Source organism: Centroberyx affinis, unplaced genomic scaffold, assembly GCF_046629955.1.
Source record: "Centroberyx affinis isolate AG114_WGS23_722 - 3 ecotype Tasmania unplaced genomic scaffold, CSIRO-AGI_Caff_v1 ptg000398l_1, whole genome shotgun sequence".
NCBI classification, from domain to species: domain Eukaryota; kingdom Metazoa; phylum Chordata; class Actinopteri; order Beryciformes; family Berycidae; genus Centroberyx; species Centroberyx affinis.
Window position 1 is genome coordinate 587,757 of NW_027279066.1, and position 19,087 is coordinate 606,843.

At 42.9% G+C, this 19,087-nt stretch overlaps 1 pseudogene; it reads left to right on the forward strand.

Moving 5' to 3' along the window:
* LOC139641745 (TOX high mobility group box family member 2-like) overlaps positions 1–19,087 on the forward strand; it is a 75,178-nt pseudogene that overhangs the window by 14,067 nt on the left and 42,024 nt on the right.

The following is a 19,087-nucleotide window of genomic DNA, read 5'->3' on the forward strand; positions in this document are numbered from 1 at the left end:
AATTTAGTGATCGTTTTTCAGAGTTAAGAATATGAGTGAGATGACTGCACAAGCGTTTTGCTGAGAGGAGAGCAGCAAACAAGAGAGTGCGAGCATTAAAGCTTCAACCTTCAACTGCAGCATGGTGCCCCCTGTTGAAGCAAAGCCTCCCAACCCCCCTCCCCCCCCCCCCCTCCACCGCCCCCCTCCACCTTCCTGGCTCTGCTTATGTACAATTTACAATTTCCCATTTGGCAGACGCTTTTATCCAAAGCGACGTACATATGAGATTTTAATACAACACAAGCAAGGATCTAGTCTTGAGAGAACAACGAGAGTAAGTGCCATAAAGCTAAGTTCTGGTCCTACAGGACATAGGTGCTACGAGGCAGTGCATAGAGGCAATGCATAGAGGCAGATAAAGAGGGTTTTTTTTTTGGATTACACAGTCCATCAGGTGAGAAGGTGTTCACTAAAGAGCTGGGTCTTTAGCCTTTTCTTAAAGATTGAGAGGGACTCTGCGGATCAAATGGAGTTTGGTAACTCGTTCCACCACCGAGGAACCACAGAAGAAGAGAAGAGTCTGGCTAGAGACTTCGGGCCTTGTTGTGGTGGCAGCACCAGGCGCCGTTTCTTGGCAGAGCGTAGTGGGCGGGAGGGAGCGTAGACCTGAATGAGGGAGTTCAGGTAGGTAGGAGCCGTTTTGGTTGCTGCTTTGTAGGCGAGCATCAAGGACTTGAAATTGATGCGAGCAGCAACTGGGAGCCAGTGGAGGGACATGAACAGTGGAGTGACGTGTGCTCTTTTGGGGCCGGTTGAAGACCAGACGCGCCACCAAGTTCTGGATCATCTGCAGAGGTTTGAGCGTACATGACGGGAGCCCTGCCAGTAAGGAGTTGCAGTAGTCAAGGCGTGATATTACAAGAGCCTGTACTAGGAGTTGTGCTGCATGCTCAGACAGGTAGGGTCTGATCTTCCTGATGTTGTACAGGGGAAATCGGCATGACCGAGCAACAGAAGCCACATGCTCCTTGAAGGTTAGTTGGTCATCAATCATGACACTCAAGTTTCTGGCAGACTTTGCGGGAATGAGCTGAGCTGATTCGAGCTGGATACTGATCTGTTGTTGTATATAGGGACTGGCTGGGATGACAAGGAGCTCAGTCTTTGACAGGTTAAGCTAAAGGTGGCGTTCCTTCATCCATGCCGAGATAACGGCGAGGCATGCTGATATCCGTGCCGAGACTGTGGGGTCGTCTGGCGGGAATGATAGGAGGAGCTGGGTATCGTCAGCATAAGAATGGTATGAGAAGTCATGTGAGCAGATGACTGCATCAAGTGAGGTGGTGTATATTGAAAAGAGAAGGGGTCCAAGCACTGACCCTTGAAGTACCCCTGTGGACAAGCAGTGGCATTTAGACACTTAGGACTCAAACCAGCATATGTTTTGAGTTATTGAACTGAAGACATATTTTCACTCTCTTATCGGCTGAGTAGGCTTTTGACATAAGGCCTTACTGTATGTCACAGATAAACCTGAGTTTAAAATGTTCAAAGAAGCTGTGTAAGGACTTTTTTTTGGTATATATATTTTTAAACATTGAAGTGAAACAGACCTGTAAAATCAGTTTAATTGCACATATAAAAATAATAGAACACAGAAAAGAAACTGAAAAAACTAATAAAAACAAAAAAATCAAGATGATGGAAAAACAAATGGCAACAAATCTCAACAAGGAAGAGAATGGCATTGCAAGGAAAATACAGAAAATACAGTACAATTAATAAAAAAAAAAAGTGGGGTTGATAGTATGTATGTATGTATGTGTGGGTATGTATTACATTTGATTGTACATACATATATACCTGTATGCATACCCTTATATGTATTTACCCTTGATGAAAGAGTGGTGTTCAGTGTCCAGTCCAGCCTGAAAAATATCCTCTGTAAAGAATGAATCTTGAGAAGATTGGTTGCAAATGTGGTTGCAGTATTGTATTATGTTAAGGCAGAGGTAAATTAAACCATAACACAGTGTTAAAAGACATGACTGATTAACCAGACTGCTGAAGACACAAAGGGACCTTGTACTTTAGTGCTTCAATAAGATGTTTTATTTAGACTGAAACCTGACCTTGTTACTTCAGTTGGGGTTAATTGTGATAATGCAACACTGAAAGCCTGGCAGCCATGCTGTTCATTTTGGTGTTAATCATTCCCACAAAACTAATGCAAGTCCTAGATTATGTTTGAATGTGATTCTAGGAACATCATTCATACTGATAAAGTCTATAAAAGCTGGTGGCGTTCATCCTTTTCTTCCCAATTTCCTTTTTCCCCGAATATGCACGGTACATTTGATTACTCTCTTGTGAAAAAGCATTAACATTACAATTAGATTGTGGTTGCAAGATAACGTCATTGTGGTGCTTTAAAGGCTGAAAGTACATTTCCTGTTCGACTATTTCAAAGAAATACCACATAACTATTAACACTGTGACTTGAAAATGTCCCTGACTACATATTTGACACCACAGTTAGACTAGTGATGTTAGTGGCTGGCATTCTCTGTCCCACTTCTTCACATGAGGGCAATGAGGACAAAACACTTATTGCGCCATGGCAGTTATAGATGTGAGTTCCTTTCTTTGGTCAAGCTGCTGAGGCTGCAATTTAGGAGCACCATTGGCACTTGTTTGCTGCTATGCAAAACAGAATTAGGATGTAGATTTTTTTTTCCAATTGTGGGTACCTCATAGAAACACAGAGCGTGATAATGAACTTAGATCATGACAGATACACGGTCCACAAATAAATATGCAAGTTGGAGTTTTAGTCATACAAATATTTCTTGTAGGCAGAAATAATCTCATTGGTTGAGTTAAACCTCAAAGAACCACAGTTTTCTGGCTAAGTGAGACTGAAGCCCAGTGAAAGGCAAGAGGTAATAGAGGAGGTAGGCTAGAGAACATTATGAAGCTTAGTGCTACTAACTGAAAAAATACAATTTATAAGTTTGCTAGTTAGCAGGGTTAGCTAGTTAGCCTAGCTGACCTTCCAAGTTCAAACCATAGTTGCAAGCTATAGCTATTAGCTTACACAGCCTAACCTGCTGCCTTCCAAGATAATGAATGTCATGAATGAATGCTAAAAAGAAGTCATTGACAATTATATATTTTATATTTTGACTAGAGTTCCTTCTTTGCCATTCAATTTTGCCAGTTATATAACTTTTGCTTTGAAAAACTATGGTTGTTTGGCTCCACCCATTGAGGTTTAACTCATTCTTGTTTATATAACTAAAACTCCAATCTGTAATAAATGTTATGACAAATGATTATTTTGACCACAGAACTCAGACAGAACTTGAATCAATGTAAAGATTGCAAAGATACTTGCAAAGATGATGTGTTTTTGATACAGCAATCTGTTATTTGTCTAGGTCTTGCCAGGCTGCGCGTGATTCAGATTATGACTGCTATTCTCATTCATGCTAGCATGGTCTTTGGCCTGAGACATGTACTGCAGGTCTGCCTGGCTGTAATCTGTTAACGCTTCCACTATTTGCTCGCAGCAGTGTCTTCCAATCAAATAGCAGGCCCTGTTCCTTCTGAGATTTACTTTTCGAATGACTCCCAGGAGAGGGGGGAGAGGAAATGGCTGAACACATCAGATACATTGCTCTTCTCTGCATAGTTACCTTGCTAGGGAGCAATGGTGATACCCATTTCCACAGTCTAATGTGTTTGCTTTACGCCCTATTCCATGTGTCACCATACAGCTCCTTGACAGTCCTTTTCCATTTGCAGCAGGTAGCCTGGTGGGATAAGACCATTGTGCTGTTTTTGCATTTTCCCTTCTTTTATCTGACTATTGTGGTTTTTATGGTTGCAAACTCTTAATATGTTTAAGGTGAAAAGTGCACTAGTCAGAGATTATGACTTAATAGCCTTGGCTGGTTGTTGATTGAGAATAAAAGGCCAATTATCATAATAGGATATGGGACGTAATGACAGAATTAAATGAGTGTGACAGACACACAATAGGCCTGCTCCGTCATCGCCTTAGCCCAACTCGCTTATTAGAATTAATCTGGCCTGATTAAAAATGCAAATAGCTCAAAGTCATTGACGGAGTTTACATGTTTTTATAACATTTAACTGATTTAATTACATGGAAAATGAAATGGTGGGATGTGCGATTGAATTTTTTCTTCGTCACCCTCCCGCCGGTTGCCACAGAGAAATGAATATTCTCTCTTGCCAGGAAGAGAAGGTAATGAGATTAGTGCTCTCTCTCTCTCTCTCTCTCTCTCTCTCTCTCTCTCTCTCTCTCCCCCTCTGCCTCTCTCTTACACACCCTGTCTCTTTCACAGAAGCTGATGGTTTGGCTCATCGAACCAGGAAGAGCTGTGTATTGTTGAAAACATTTTATCTTGGTTTTAGAAGCATCTACTGTAATGCCTTCGTTGTGGGGGTGAGAGCTTCACAGAACTTAAAAGAGTTGCCACCTACAATATGCTATCATCTGAAAAGACTTGTGAGGCCGATAGCTAAGAAAGAGCATATTCAGATCTAATATTATGGACTTCCATTTCCCAGTGTTGTTTTCCGGATTCTGCCCTTGACAGCAGTTTAGAAGGAGGATCAGAGGTCTAAACAGACAAAGGTCAATGTCTAAGGTGTAATGACATGCTGTATAGCCCACGGCAACTTGTCAGTCTAAAAGGGATATTTTGACATTTTCAATTTTAGCTAGGTGCTTTCCCTCACCAGTACCTTGTCACATTATGTGAGAAATAGTTTCCCTGAAATAGATCGCTATAAAGACTGCTGTTAGCATTGTTTGCATTCTTTATTGAAACGCTGGGGCACATCTTGCTGCAAGCTTGAGATTAAAAATGACCAAGTATCCCTTAAATCAGTCAACTCTTGTTGTACAGTCACATATCATACACAATGGCTTGTTTGAGTTAGACCAGCCAGTTCCTGTTTTCAAACTTCACGGCAGTAGTAGTTTGAGACTCTTTTCAGACTGTGTGCACCTTGTACTGTGAGCTCGTTAGAAGTGCAGATTGATACTTTTGCTCGGTTGAAACACGCTTGGTGTTTTTACACCTTTCAGCGGTGGTCGTAAAACTTGCTAGCATGCGGTGGACATCCTGTGGGGGAGGAAATTGATTTTCTGGGGTTTGTTTGTTCAAGACCAACAGGCGACATGCATTGTTTGTTTTTTGATTTCTTTACATTTCGGACCGATCGTTTTATTGGCGTATTAACATGTTTTATGGCCGTTATGACTTTATAGCTGTTTCAGAATAGTTTTATTTGAGCCAGTATGATGTTTTTTTCCATCATAAAATATCTACAATGTACAAGAGAAGGCAGTTGGAATTGACAGAACAGTTTAAAATCGATTTATGTTGAATGGGCCAGATGTTCGGTTTTGATCTTCATGTGTTGCGTCTATGCCTGCTACATCGTTTCCCACCCACCTTGCCTTACATCATCATCAAGGCTCTAGTGATTCATTGTGTAAAACAGAGATGTCAAAGTCAAGCTACAAAGGGGTTTGAACACAGCCTGAGATTCTAAACACTCTGCGAAAAAGCCATTTATTTAAAAGGCATTTATTTCGCAGCAGCAGTCAAGTTTTTTTTTTTCTTCCAACAAACTTGAGGCAGAAAAAGACATACTGGCCTAAAACTTTGTGTTGACAGGGCGGGATCAATTCCAACTGTGTGTCCGTACATCAGCTCGTTGTGTTGAAATGGAAAGTATGCTATCGATCTGTGTGCATTAGTGCTCTACAGTAACATAAGCAATGAGTGGCAGAACAAAAGAGGCACTGTGCGTCACGCTACACCAGAGGTACAGTACAAAGAGGACAGTTAACGTCGTGCAGTCTATTGGCATTTCATTGTTTATCATTTTAAGTCCAAACGTATATTTTTCTTTCATAAAAGAATTTCACCCACTCATATACATCTGGAACCTATTTGGGGATGGTTTTGAAATATATAGACCTTATATACTGTTTTTGCCCTGCAGAGAGAAAAGTCATTAAAGGCCGTTGTAGTAAAGCGCTGCGAAAAACATGATACAGCTTGACGTTAAAAAAGCTAAGAAAGCCACTAAAGCCTGCTATATTAGAGGTCAGGCAACGTACCCACAACATAGAAATCAAGTTGTTCATTTATATCTGCACAACGAGTTGCCTTCACTCACAACTGGAGAGTCTTGTGAGGCTGCAAAGCATACATCCTGCACTGATATTTCTCCTCTTCCCCCTCATATTTTCCCTCAAGGGAAAAAAACACAATTACTCCATTGTGCCACACAGTAGAGTATATCACATTCTGCACATTGCAGCTGGAGAAAAGAGGCAGTGTTGTGTTGGGGCATATGGCATCATGATAAATATGCTTTAGAGGGTGGGGGGTGGGGGTGGGGCGGTCACTGTTAGGGCACAAATTGAATGAACTTTATTTTGATTGGATTAGCGTATTGTAAACAAAGGGTTATTTCTGTAATATCCTAATCCCAGGGGCCCTGGATTAAAGGCGGGCAAACTGAAGAAAATTAATTGAGAAATATTTCAGATATTTTTGGCTTGAGTCTTTATCTATGTGGCTTGTTTGGCCAGTTTTGGAAATGCATGGCAACACCATGTAAATGAAGTGAATGCATTTCTTTAAGCATGAGCTGAAGGTGGACAAGGTGACAAAAGATGTTTAGGGCTACAGTGCCTTGAACACAAAGACAAAGATCTGTGACCACATCAGAGAGAGAGACAGTTAGAGAGACTGGGTCAGGGCCTCTTCAGTAACTGCACTGTACCAACACACCGATGACAGGAAACGTGGTGGTGACAAGGAAAACCCTGAGATGCCACGCAGAGGAGTAAAAATAGGCCACTTGGCACGAGAGAGAGAGAGAGAGAGAGAGAGAGAGAACGAGGGGGAGGGAAAGAGCCAGAAAGAGGGGGAAGTTGGTGGATAGTGGCTTCTTGTAGGGACTTTCTTCTGCAGGCCTGAGATAAGAAACTTTACCCTTTAATGTTGGCAAGTTTTTAGATCAATCTCATTTTTGCTCGCACCGTTTCCGAGAGAGAGACAGAGAGGGTGAGAAAAAAAAATGAGATTGTCAGTGGGTTTTTTTTTTACTCTCTGTTTAGCCAACGAAGGAACAATGAACTCCAATCCCCTTGAGCTAAAATCCTGCGCCACCTACACCTAGCCGTTCACGGTCAGAAAAGCTGCTCACCTCCATCCATTGCCACCTTGAAAGTGTTACAAATCTCACCGGTTAAGGGTAACTATAAGTGTCAGCCAAGTCAGCCTCCGCTAAGCAGAACGCCGTCTCTTCGCTCAGTCATCAATGGGTCTTACGGTCAAGGCCGTAACTCCCAGACAGAGCTGCCGCGACTACTTGGCCCTTGAGGAATGAAAAACGATGTGTCCTCAGGCCTGTCCTCCTCTGCATATCTCCTCATTCATCTGGGCCGCTCATTAAAGGGTAATTACCTGTAATTAGTGAATCATGTCGCTTTAATGAAGATGTTGAAAGCTGTTAGAGCCAGAAGGGGTGGCCTTAATTCTGAATGATGTTCAAGATTAGTGGGAGACAGGAATTCAATAAAGGAGGACACGCGTGCGGCAGATTTCTAGACGGTATAGATTCATGAAATATTTGCGTTTTTGTTTAAGCGCGCAAGATTTTCCACGTGGATTTTATTTCATAGCGCTAAGAGATTTAGCTGAATGTTGCTCTATTGAAATGTGCAGTGAGTCTTGCTCCGGCGCTGTATATTTCACATGAATTTTCAACACCAGTGGCATTAGCACCTTTCTTGGCTCTGGAGGGCAAGTGTGTGTTACTGTATCAGAGCAGGCTAATAGGCACGATGATGATGAAACTGTGTGTGTGTGTGTGTGTGCTCAGTACTTGGTGCTAGTGAGCGCGGGGCTTGCTCTAATGTGTGCTGTGCTGAGTATCTGTGCGTGTGTGTGTGTGTGTGTGTGTGCGTGCGTGCGTGTGTGTGTATGTGTTCCCTGGCGGCGTGGTGAGTGTTTAATCTGGCCCAGTGGCGTGCCGTTGGCCCGGCTAATCACAGTGTGTCTGTAGGAGTGCGCTGAGCCAGGGGAGCACGCCGTCGCTAACAGCGCCTGACAGACTCATTAGAGAGACCTGGCACTGAGCTAGCAAGGCACACACGCGCGCACACACACACACACACACACATGTGCAAACACTTTGAAACACACTCAGACACACACACACACACACACTGGGAAAGGCACTCAGACTCAAACGCACAGACACCGGGATAAATTCACGCACTTGTACACTTCCTTTTCTCTGACAGACACAGTGTGTGCTCTCTCTCACACACGTTCTCTCGCTCTCTCACACACACACACACACACACGCACACACACACACACACACATGCTCCACGTGTGAGAACAAGGCAGGCGGTGACCCCTCGCAGTCGCAGCCCAAACACAGACAAGAGCCGAGAGAGCATCTGGGAAAGGAGGAGGGAGGGGGAGAGGAGGGTGGGAAAAAAGGAGAGGTGGTGACGAGGAGTGGAGCGGAGAGAAGGGAAGCATCTGACGCAGCAGCGCTTTTTCCCATTCAAATGGGTGTTTAGACAGGCAAATTACTTTTTCAAAGGCAAATTATCTGCAGTGAGGAGATCACCTGCATCCTGTTGAAAACCTTAAGACTGTAAAGATAACATATAAGTGCTGTGGGACTGGAGACATGTATTTACAGGTAAATGTTAGAAGTGTTGGAAGTCTTCCGCTGGGTAAAAGTTTATTCTAAGTGCCTCATAGTATGGAAGTTAATGAAAGAAAAATATCCATTTTACAGGATTAAGGAGAATGACATTTAGCAAAGTTCGACAAACTACTTTGACAAATTACTTAAGACTTGCTTGCCTTGCACTCACAGCAGGGTTAATTGCAGCTCAGCTGCACTAGAGCCATCAAGTGGAAACATTAGGTTCGGCTGAATAACAGGTGAATGCAAAGCAGGTCAATACGTAGTCAAGTGTGGGCCAGCCAGCTGTTGGTTCCCTTTGCTGTGCCACCACACAGCAGGGACACACACACACACACACACACGCTCACACTATACCCACACAATGGAAAACAGTTAGGGACACACTTTCACATGTAAACAAACCTATGTGCTCTGTATGCTTCTTTGTATTTATGTCTTTATCTCTCGACCATTGTTATCCTACACTTTCATACACTAGCCTCCTTGTCAGTGATTTTAATCTACCCTGGTAGCTGTAACTGGTACAAGCTTCGCTGACAACCTTGTTTCACCTAAAAGCCAAATCAAACTGTCTTTAATTTTCCCTGCCACTGTACCATATAACGGGCCAAATCTCCCCTCTCTCTCTCTCTCCCTTTCCCTCTCTCTCTCTCCGTTTCTCTCTTTCTGCCTGGAGAGTACAATAGCTGTTTTGCTCATCGCTCTTCTCCTTTCTCTCTCTCTCTCTTCCCCGGCACAAGGCTATGACATTGAGGGAATGTGATGTGATGTATTGTAGTGAATAATGTATTCTGCGAGGATTGTACTGAGCACGCAGAGCAGATGGCAGCAGGTTGATCTGTGTGTGTGTGTGTGTGTGTGTATATGTGCGTGCTTAATGATGACAGTGTGTATATGTGTTACGTGTGTATGTGTGTGTGTGTTTGTGTGTGTTTTTGTATGTGTGTGTTCACCCAGATTGGGGGAGGGGCAAGAGGAGGAGAAGGAGGGAGGAGGGAGGGAGAGAGTGGGGGTTGGTGTGGATATGTGTGTCTATGTGAGCTTCCTTTGTGAGATAAAACATGCAAATGGTGGATTATTTTAATGCAGTTTTTTCTAGAGCCCCAAGCCTTAATCCCTAAAGCAGTTGAAATGAAAACAGTATATGTTTTCTTTCAATGTCTCTCCCTCCCTCCCTCTTTTTATTCCCTGATAGGAATTTACAACTACCAGCTGTCTAGGAACGGGATCCTTTGCACTTTAATTTCGCTGTGGCGTAGTTACGGCAAAGACCAATGATTACATCCCCACAGCATGGAATTGACTAAAGCTAGTCAACTCTGAACTGGCCTGCTACGCATCGGATGGATCAAGCTTGTGAAATATTTCTGATTGAATGGTGATAATGATGTAGATGATGAGGATAGAGTTGAATGTTTTCATAGCGGTTCTGTGAATTACTTTGAGTGGACAGCACACTGCCAAATATGCGCATTTGTAAACAAGCGCACACGCTCGTGCGCACATACACACACATGCACACACGACACAAAAAGGAGGCAAACAAACGCATGGCCGCACTGGCAAACGCATCAGTACACACGCTTAGTACATTTACATTACATTTAGGCATTGTGCTGACACTTATCCAGAGCTTATCCAGTGTTCACAATACGTGTAAACAGTAAAATGAGTGAATATTTAATATATCAAATATAACCCCATCATCTCAGGTAAGTACAAGGAACAACAAGGAAGCATAAAGAACGAGGAATAGACTGAATTCGTATAGTTTTTCTTTTTCAAAATGACTAAATATGAGCATAATCAAAAGTGGGCAGAGCTAGTAGACACAAGCACATACACACACACGTGCACATGCTTTTTCCCCAGTATGAAGTTGTCCCCTATAGAGGTAGCTAACAGATGGTAGAAGCTATTTGCACTCACTTAGATGATGGGTTTATATACCATAGAAGGTCATTCTACATTTCCCTGCACTTAGCAGAGACTCTGCTGTGAAATATCTTTAGGCGACTGCGGCGTTGTACTCACTCTGTTGGCGTTTGGAATATTGAAACCAGCGGATGAAGGCTTTTATACACAGAATTACACCACATTGTGATCGTGTCATTTCAACTGGTACCGTACCGTTAGAGCTGAACAATTAATGGAAAAAAAAAAAAAAATCGCAATATGGTGTATGAAAGCTGCAATTAAAAATGGACTTCTATACAAGGTGTTTTAGAGCTGCAGGTAATCTTTGGCCCATGAATCAAGTACAAAACCTTTCATCATACTCAAACTCAGTAAATCCTGCACACTGACATCTATTTATTTTTTAACAAAATCACTTTTCCTTGAACAATTTTAGAGTTCTAAAAAATGTATGACAAGAAAAACTTGTTAAGATGTGAATCGCAGTTTAAATTGCAATTGCAATGTTCTGTCAAATAATCGCAATTCGATTTTTTGTCAATACCTTTCTGCCCTGCATACCATAGACTTATATCGGTGTGTTATATCCCTGCAGTCAGTTTCCTTTAGATGGCAAATGTGTCATTCTACAGGTTTGTATTGCAGGAATCACAGTGGGGCTGATGATGATGCTGTGCACAGGAATGCAGCTTGGCCCAGCGGTTAGAGAGACCATCCTGTAATATGCCCTCTGGTATTATCACTGTGTCTCCACGGCTCCACTCGGGACTCTCACCAGTGCTTATATTTAGGTTCCTGTGATGGTTACTGTCTTGGGAGCTGGTGTTACAGCGAGGTTGCGGGTGTGATTCTCCAGACTCTGCTGTCAGGCTCCCCCACAGGCCCCTAAAGACTCATCAGCGGTGTGGCGACAGCGAGAGCCGCTGGGTGGCCTGCCAAGTGTGAGCCTGCTGGATGCCTGGCAACAGGCCTACAGCACTGTACTGTACATGTTAGCAAGGCTAGACACTACAAAAACAGCAAACATCCTTTAATTGAATATCCTCCCACACCACAGCTGCAAAAAGATGAAAAAAGTCATGAATTTCCTTGCTATTTTTTTCAATGAATAGGTATTTAAGGACAAATTCATCTTTATCTTGAGCAAAAGAAAAATATGCCTGTGCTTTTGTTGTGCATACTGTGTTTCTTGAAATATGAAGGCTGAATCTGAGCATGTAGAACACAGGGAAGAAGAAAGCTTACATCTCCTTGTCTCTTTCATATTAGGGACAGTGAGCATAATTGAGTAAATGTATTTAAGTATTTGAGCGAGCTGATTCAGTCTCTCTGGGATGGTTGATATTGTACTTAGGAAGAAAATGGCCCCAGGCAATTCATTAGTGGTAAATAATTGAGAGGCTCGGATAGTGCTAAGGTGAAACGCCTCTTATTATTTTATGGAGTTTGTGTTCTTAGGGCTCTTCAGTTTAAGGGTATTAAAAATGCACCCTCTTATTATTTTATGGAGTTTGTGTTCTTAGGGCTCTTCAGTTTAAGGGTATTAAAAATGCACAAGCGTTCCTACAAATTACTCACTCGAAAGATTCACAATGGGCCCTAATGACTAACCATTCATCTTCCATTGTTTTCAAGCTCAGTGAAAGTGTTTCCCTGCGCTGTATCAATTCTATTTCTGCATTTGGTAATATTCTGTTATTTGTGATAGATGTTCATGGTTTTTACATTTTTTATGCATTTTATTTGAGGCAATTAAGGCCATCACAGCTGGATATCTTCCAGTGACAATTTATTTTTAAAAAAAATGGAAATATCTCCAGTGTAAGTAGAGATGAGGACCCCGTGTTGAAAGATGGTTGTGTCCGGTCTTTCTCAGACATTCAGTATTCCCATGCCAGTGGTTTTGGATTGATCCACTTGTTCTCCCAAGGCGGGGGGGGGGGGGGGGGGGGGGGTTGCTGGGTTGTAATGGAGCTTTACATTGAGCCAGGCTGGGCTAGCCAAGGCTCACACATACATACACACCAGCACTCTTGGGATGCCTCATTGGCAAGCAAATACATCTGCGTTATGCCAATGCTGAGTGCACCTGCGTCTTGTTTTTTTAACCTCAGATAGCCGTTTTCATGAAGGTATACCTCACACCTATACTGCTTTGCCCGTTGTTGTTTTTTTTATCTCTCTCTTTCTTTCATTTCTCACTGCGTGCCTTGGCTCAGATGAACTGTTAACCGTTAGATATTGACACCTTTTCACATTGGTTTTCCGGTGATGCAACTTAAAGGCCACTGAGGTTTTATTTAACATGCTATATACCCACAAAAAACATGTGACTCCGGGGGAGCTTCTGAAGCCCTGATTGGTTATTCACTGTATGCCCTATAATTGGATTGGCCACAACATGATGTGTTTAGGCCCTGGTCTGTGGTCTGGGCGCAAGAACCGTTTGTCCTTAGCAAGCCTACAGTTGTGTACAGTGTCTTTGGTAAGATGCTCACACTTGTGGTCAAACCGGTGCTTTTTTCACTGAAGTTTCCCATGCTATGTGCTTGAAACTGTGTGAGCTCGTGTTTGCTGTCCATATTTATATTGTGGATTACAGATTACACTAAATTACACTACTCTCACAGTTGTTCATAACCAGCGGATTGCTTAGAGCTGGTTGGATATTGAGACAGTGTGTATCCACCAGTTGCTCCATGAGATTCCTTCTCAGTCCTTGGCTCAACGCCAGCATTCAGCCCCACTGTCTCGTAGGGGGTTTGTGTATAGTGTGTGTATGCGTGTCAGTGTGTGTAGGAGGGTAGGGAGGTGGGCATGGGGAGGAGGCGTGTTTAGGGTGGAGGGGATGTCAGCTCATTAACCTCCATTCTTCCCCCAGTGCGGCGCTGTGTAGAGTCACTGTGTAAGTCTCATGTCATTACCCCTCCCCCTGCACGCGTGTGCTGGGCGTAAGGCGAAGAGCAGAGCGACCCAGAGAAAGGGAGACGGAGGGAAGGGTTCACAAGGGGGGCCCTTGACATGTTCCTTTACAAATGCCCTGCTTGTACCTTGCAAACTAAAGCCCCGCCGTCTCATTTCCTTCCCCACTTTTGTCTTCTCTGTCTCTTTTCTGTCTCTCCCTCCTGTCTCTCTCTCTAACCACAGGCCCGGTACAGTGTGGGTGAACGAGGGGTTAGGCTCCACAGTACCCCCCCTCCAGGCACCAACCCAGCTGGGAAAAGACTGCCCACTGCTGGGGTGAGATACAGTAGCTAAGCCCCCCCCCCATCTTCCTCTAACCTCTTCTGTCTGTGCTAAAGCCAACTGATATTTGAGGGTGTGCCTCAAGGTATCGGTCTGGGCCCAGTGGAATTTTGGAAGTTGTGAACTGGGAATTATAGTGTTCACTAGAGTCATTAGATAATTGCTCCTCCCTATGGATGGACTTATCTGCTCTAGCTCATACTTATACACCCCCCTACAAGTATACACACACACACAAACACACACAAACACACAGATACACACTATATGTATGTGCACACACGGGAACACAGAAAAACTCATTATTTAATGAATTCAACTACGATAAACTTGCATGTAGACTTGCATGTATTTGCATTCAAAAACGTCCACTTACCGGAATTTACAGATGATGCCAGAAGGTTCACTTAATTACAGCGACGTATGTGTGAAAAAATGCAAAGGTGTGAAAAACACCCCTGAAGTTCATACAGCAGGGTCACAGTCAAAAAAAAAAAAAAAAAAATGACAATAAATTCAGAATCAGGAAGCTCTTATGACAGCTTCAGAGTTTATCTTCCAATGTTTTCACTGAATTTGTATTTAATGATTCAAAAAATAATTCAAATTATCACAAAATGAATTCGCAGATCAAGAAGAAAATGAGAAAAGATGGCCAACGTATAATATAGAGATTTTAATTTTCAGGCAGCCTGCTATCTGAATAAGATGTTGCAGTGTTACTCCCAGTGCATTTCATATCTTTTGTTACGATCCTACTGATAATGTCTTGGGCTGTCTGGTATGGTTTTGCTTATAATGCAGCATACCTCTTTGTTGAATAAACCTATGATGTGTTTTTGTGTTGATTTCTATGCATCGACTACTAGATACTATAGTGCTATAATTAATTGCAGTTTGAAGTTAGACAAAAAGTAAACACAACGCAAAATTTCACTACTACTGAGCCCACTTTCTATACCTAAATGTCCAAGCTCAAATACACATGAGCCACATTGCCTGCCTCACAGAGACACACACCAACAAACAGCCAATACCTTTTGTGTTTTCCCAACCTAGGAGACGAGAGAAGACAGCGATGGAAATAGATTGATGCATTTCTTTCGCTCGTAATGATTTATTTTAGTCACTGCCAGAACAGTCAAAACTTCAGCCTCGTTTTTTTTCTCCTCTCCCTTTGCTCTTTCATACTTCATTCTGTGCAGAGAGGCAAGAGAGCAGTAGATTGCATTAAGATAACCAATTATATGCTAGAGGAAACCAGACCTTTTTTTTCCTACTGCAGTTATCTGATGCTGCGGTGAGCAGAGGCAAAGGGCTGGGGTAATGTGACATTCACTCTGCCCTTTATCTTCTCTCATCGCTGTTTACCCCAGTCAGTTAAAAGTGGCTTGTGCTCTACATCCTCTCCTCCTGCCAGAGAAACCTCACACACACTGACATAGATGCAGATACAAACACGTACGCATACTGTACACACACACCTCACACACACACACATACACTGTACACACACACACACACACACACGCACACACACACACACACAAACACCTTCACCACACGTTTACATACCAGACACTTACTGTATGTGTCTGGTATGCTGGTGGGATAACTACTCTCCCCCTACTAGTGTCTTCCCAGGTTGTTAAGTTTAGCACCAACGCACCTGCTGGGGCTAGCTGCTAATTACATGTGATGTTATGGTGTTGGATCATGCTAAGAAGGTGTTTCCCCCTGGTGCTGGTTAGTAGGCAGGCCGTTGAACGCAACAGTGGCAGGATGAGGGAGGCTGTGTGGGTGGCACTTTGGTCTGACATATTTTTTTCTGTTATACCTACACACACACACAAACGCGCGTGTGGCACACACCGTGGCGTGACCTCTTTTGCCCTGCGCTCCATTTACTGTGCAGACAGAAAGACAGACAGACATAGTGCATGCTTATACACACACACACACACACACACACACACACACGTACACACACACACACCTGTACCGCTTTGAGAGTTAGTGCAGGCAGCCATGCTTTATCTGTCTAAAAGAGTCCAGTGGGCACACAGAGAAACATGTGCTAGCTGGAAGTATAAACATGACACACGCTGTGAACATGCATGTTTTACATCACCTACAGCCCCGCCTGTTCAAGGTGGGATTGGCCTAGTGCATCTTTTACGGGACACAAAAGCATTCTCTGTTCTAACAATATTGACTTTGACTTAAAGCTGCACTAGGCAAGCTTTTATGCAAAAATGCACCTGTCTTATCAGCCTAAATCACTAAGTGGGGCTGCAATAGAGACAAGTATCCCATCCCGCTAATTAAGACACCATGGATTCGTCATATTTGACCAAATGAAATTCTACTGTCTGGTATGGACACGAATCGAGAGATAAGAGTGAAATACAAAGTTATATTTGTACATAGTAGTTAGATGTTCAGGTTTACCTCTGTCCATTTTGTTGTCCTTGTTTTTAGCTGTATATTTATTCTGTGTAAGTACATTGTGGAAAACACCGGAGTCAAATTCCTTGTATGTGTACATACTTGGCCAATTAAGCTGATTCTGATTCTGATTCTTATAGTGTTCACACAAGTTATTTTTATTACTGTAGATTATTATGTAGTTCTGCTGTGGTGCTGTTTTGGTCCTTCTTCCTTAGGAGGCTGCATTTGGAACAGAAATCATATCAGTAATAGAAATGAAATAATTTTAACATAGGACATGTGCTGCACATTTTTAAGGGGTTGAAAAAGACAAAAATCAAATCAGGCTGGAAAATAAAAACAAGGGAAAATCCTTCTTTAAACTACTGACCTGTGATGGCTGCTAAAATGGTGTGGGCTATTGTCACCGTCACAGTTTAGATGTTTATTGTATTGTGAACTCTAGGTCACAGTGAACCCTGGTTCGCAGTGAAAACAAGACCTTATTTAGCACCATCCCCCTCTGCACGCACTGCTTTTCTCCTCAATCTCCCTCCCCATCTCTCACCGTCTCTCTGCTGTTGACTCGTTCTGTTTTGTGGTTGTTCCAATGCAACAGAAAGTGGATGAATGAGAGCTACATCAGCCTGCCTTTGTTATTTTTACACATCACAAGATATAGGGGAGGGCCGGAAGCGGTTGGAACTTGCATATGTCGTTTGTGAGAATACTACAAAGTTTTTCAAGCTGTCTGATAAGGAAGAAATGGGGAGTGGGGGGTGGGGGATGAGTAGGGGGAGCCAGGAGTAAAATATTTATTCACATTGTTTCCCTTTGGAGTGCTTTAGTTCTAATCATAGCAAACGGAGTTGATGCTCATTAGATATGATGTGATTGATCGCACCATTCAGTGACAATAAAACAAAATATTTCTTTTGTGACATCAGTCGGAAAGGCAGTGCGGTTTGGCTTTTCACGCTTTTTTGAATCGGTCCTTTGAGGGAATATGTAACACTACACCGATACATGTTTCCAATTCCCCCGACTAAATACTTTCTAGGATGGCACGAGGCCAGCGAATTCCAAACAGAATTCCATCAAAATCCCACTACGAGATAGGGGGAGCTAGCCGGTGTATCTGATCATCTATCTGGTCCACTGACCTGTGTACAGTGTGTACAGATGAAGATAGTCTGTGTTTTGCATATGAAAATGAATCATGCTGATAATAAAGGTGAGGATACATAAGATTGGTGCTCGGCTTTGGTGGATGTGACCCCGGGACTGCTGCAGCTGTGTGTGCGTGCGTGTGTGTGTGTGTGTGTGTGCGTGCGTGTGTGTGTGTGTGTGTGTGCACGTGTGTGTGTGTAGGATCAAACTCTCACACCCAGGAAGAGGCCCTGTTTCCCTTATCTAACGACAACAGAGCATGTGTCGCCATGGCCACAGGCTGCGCTCTTTATGGGCTTTGTGTGTGCGTGTGTGTGTCTGTGTGTGTGTGTGTGTGTGTGTGTGTGTGTGTGTGTGTGTGTGTGTGTGTGTGTGTGTGCTATGTTCATTGTTTGCCCATGTTCATTGTTTGCTCGGGGCGTGGTGCAACATCAGAATTGTTACTATAGTCTCTCTCTCTCTCTCTCTCTCTCTCTCCTCTGTTATCTCCCCTCTGCAACTCTGAAAGTCTATTTACTAGCTTCTTTCTTTCTTTCTTTCTTTCTTTCTTTCTTTCTTTCGTTCGTTCGTTCGTTCGTTCTTTCATTCGTTCTTTCTTTCTTTCTCTCTCTTTCTCTGTTTTGCTCTCTCTTTTCCTTTCTGTCTCTCCTTCTCTCGCTGTCTTTGTCTGTCTGTCTCTCACTGTCTCTGTGTGTGTGTGTCTGTCTGTCTGTCTGTCTGTCTGTCTCGTCCTCTAGTCTAGCTTTGAACCAAGAGTGACAAGTTGGGCAACATCAAAATTCAGTGGTACATTGTCTCAGGTTGAGGTTTGTTAGGTCTCTTCTACAGCTAATTGCACAGAGGAAGAGGGAGAGAGAGAGAGAGGGAGAGAGAGAGAGAGATGTAAAAAGAGAAAGAAAGAGAAGAGGGGGAAGATGAGGAAGAAGGGTGCTCAAACAGGCATACATATTGCATGAGTCCCCCCCCACCGCACCCCTTTCTTCACAGAATGGCTGTGTACTGTTCTGGGCTTATTAATTCCGCTCGGTGAGAGAATTATTTTTAGAGACTTAGTGTACTGGCAAAGGCTTTTAAAGTCACAACTATTACACATTCTGCTTATAGATGCTCTTATATAAATTTGAAAGTTCTAAAAGTTTGGTTCGGTTGTTCTTTGCAGTATATGTTGAGGGATTTTTTTTTTGTTGCTGTTGTTTTTTTTTTTTACAGATGTTGTGATAGGAATGCTGATTGGGTTTAAAATTGGATTCTGTCCTCGCTGTGCCCAGGCTGTAGCATTTCTCAGGTGCATCCTTATATATTAACAAAAAAACACAACAAAATGTGAAGTACTGACTGAGGCTCCAGTTGTGTGTGTATTCCAAAGCAAAGTTACGGCAAATATATTATTAGCTGGTTTCCAAAATAATTGGTTTCTTAGTTTTTAAAATGAAGGCTTTTTTAGTTGTTGTTTTTTTTTCTCTTTGCTAGCTTACTAAGGTCATTTTTCTTTCTAATGACTGGACAGTTATGGCATTACACAGGCACATAAGCAGTTCATCTGTGCCCCACC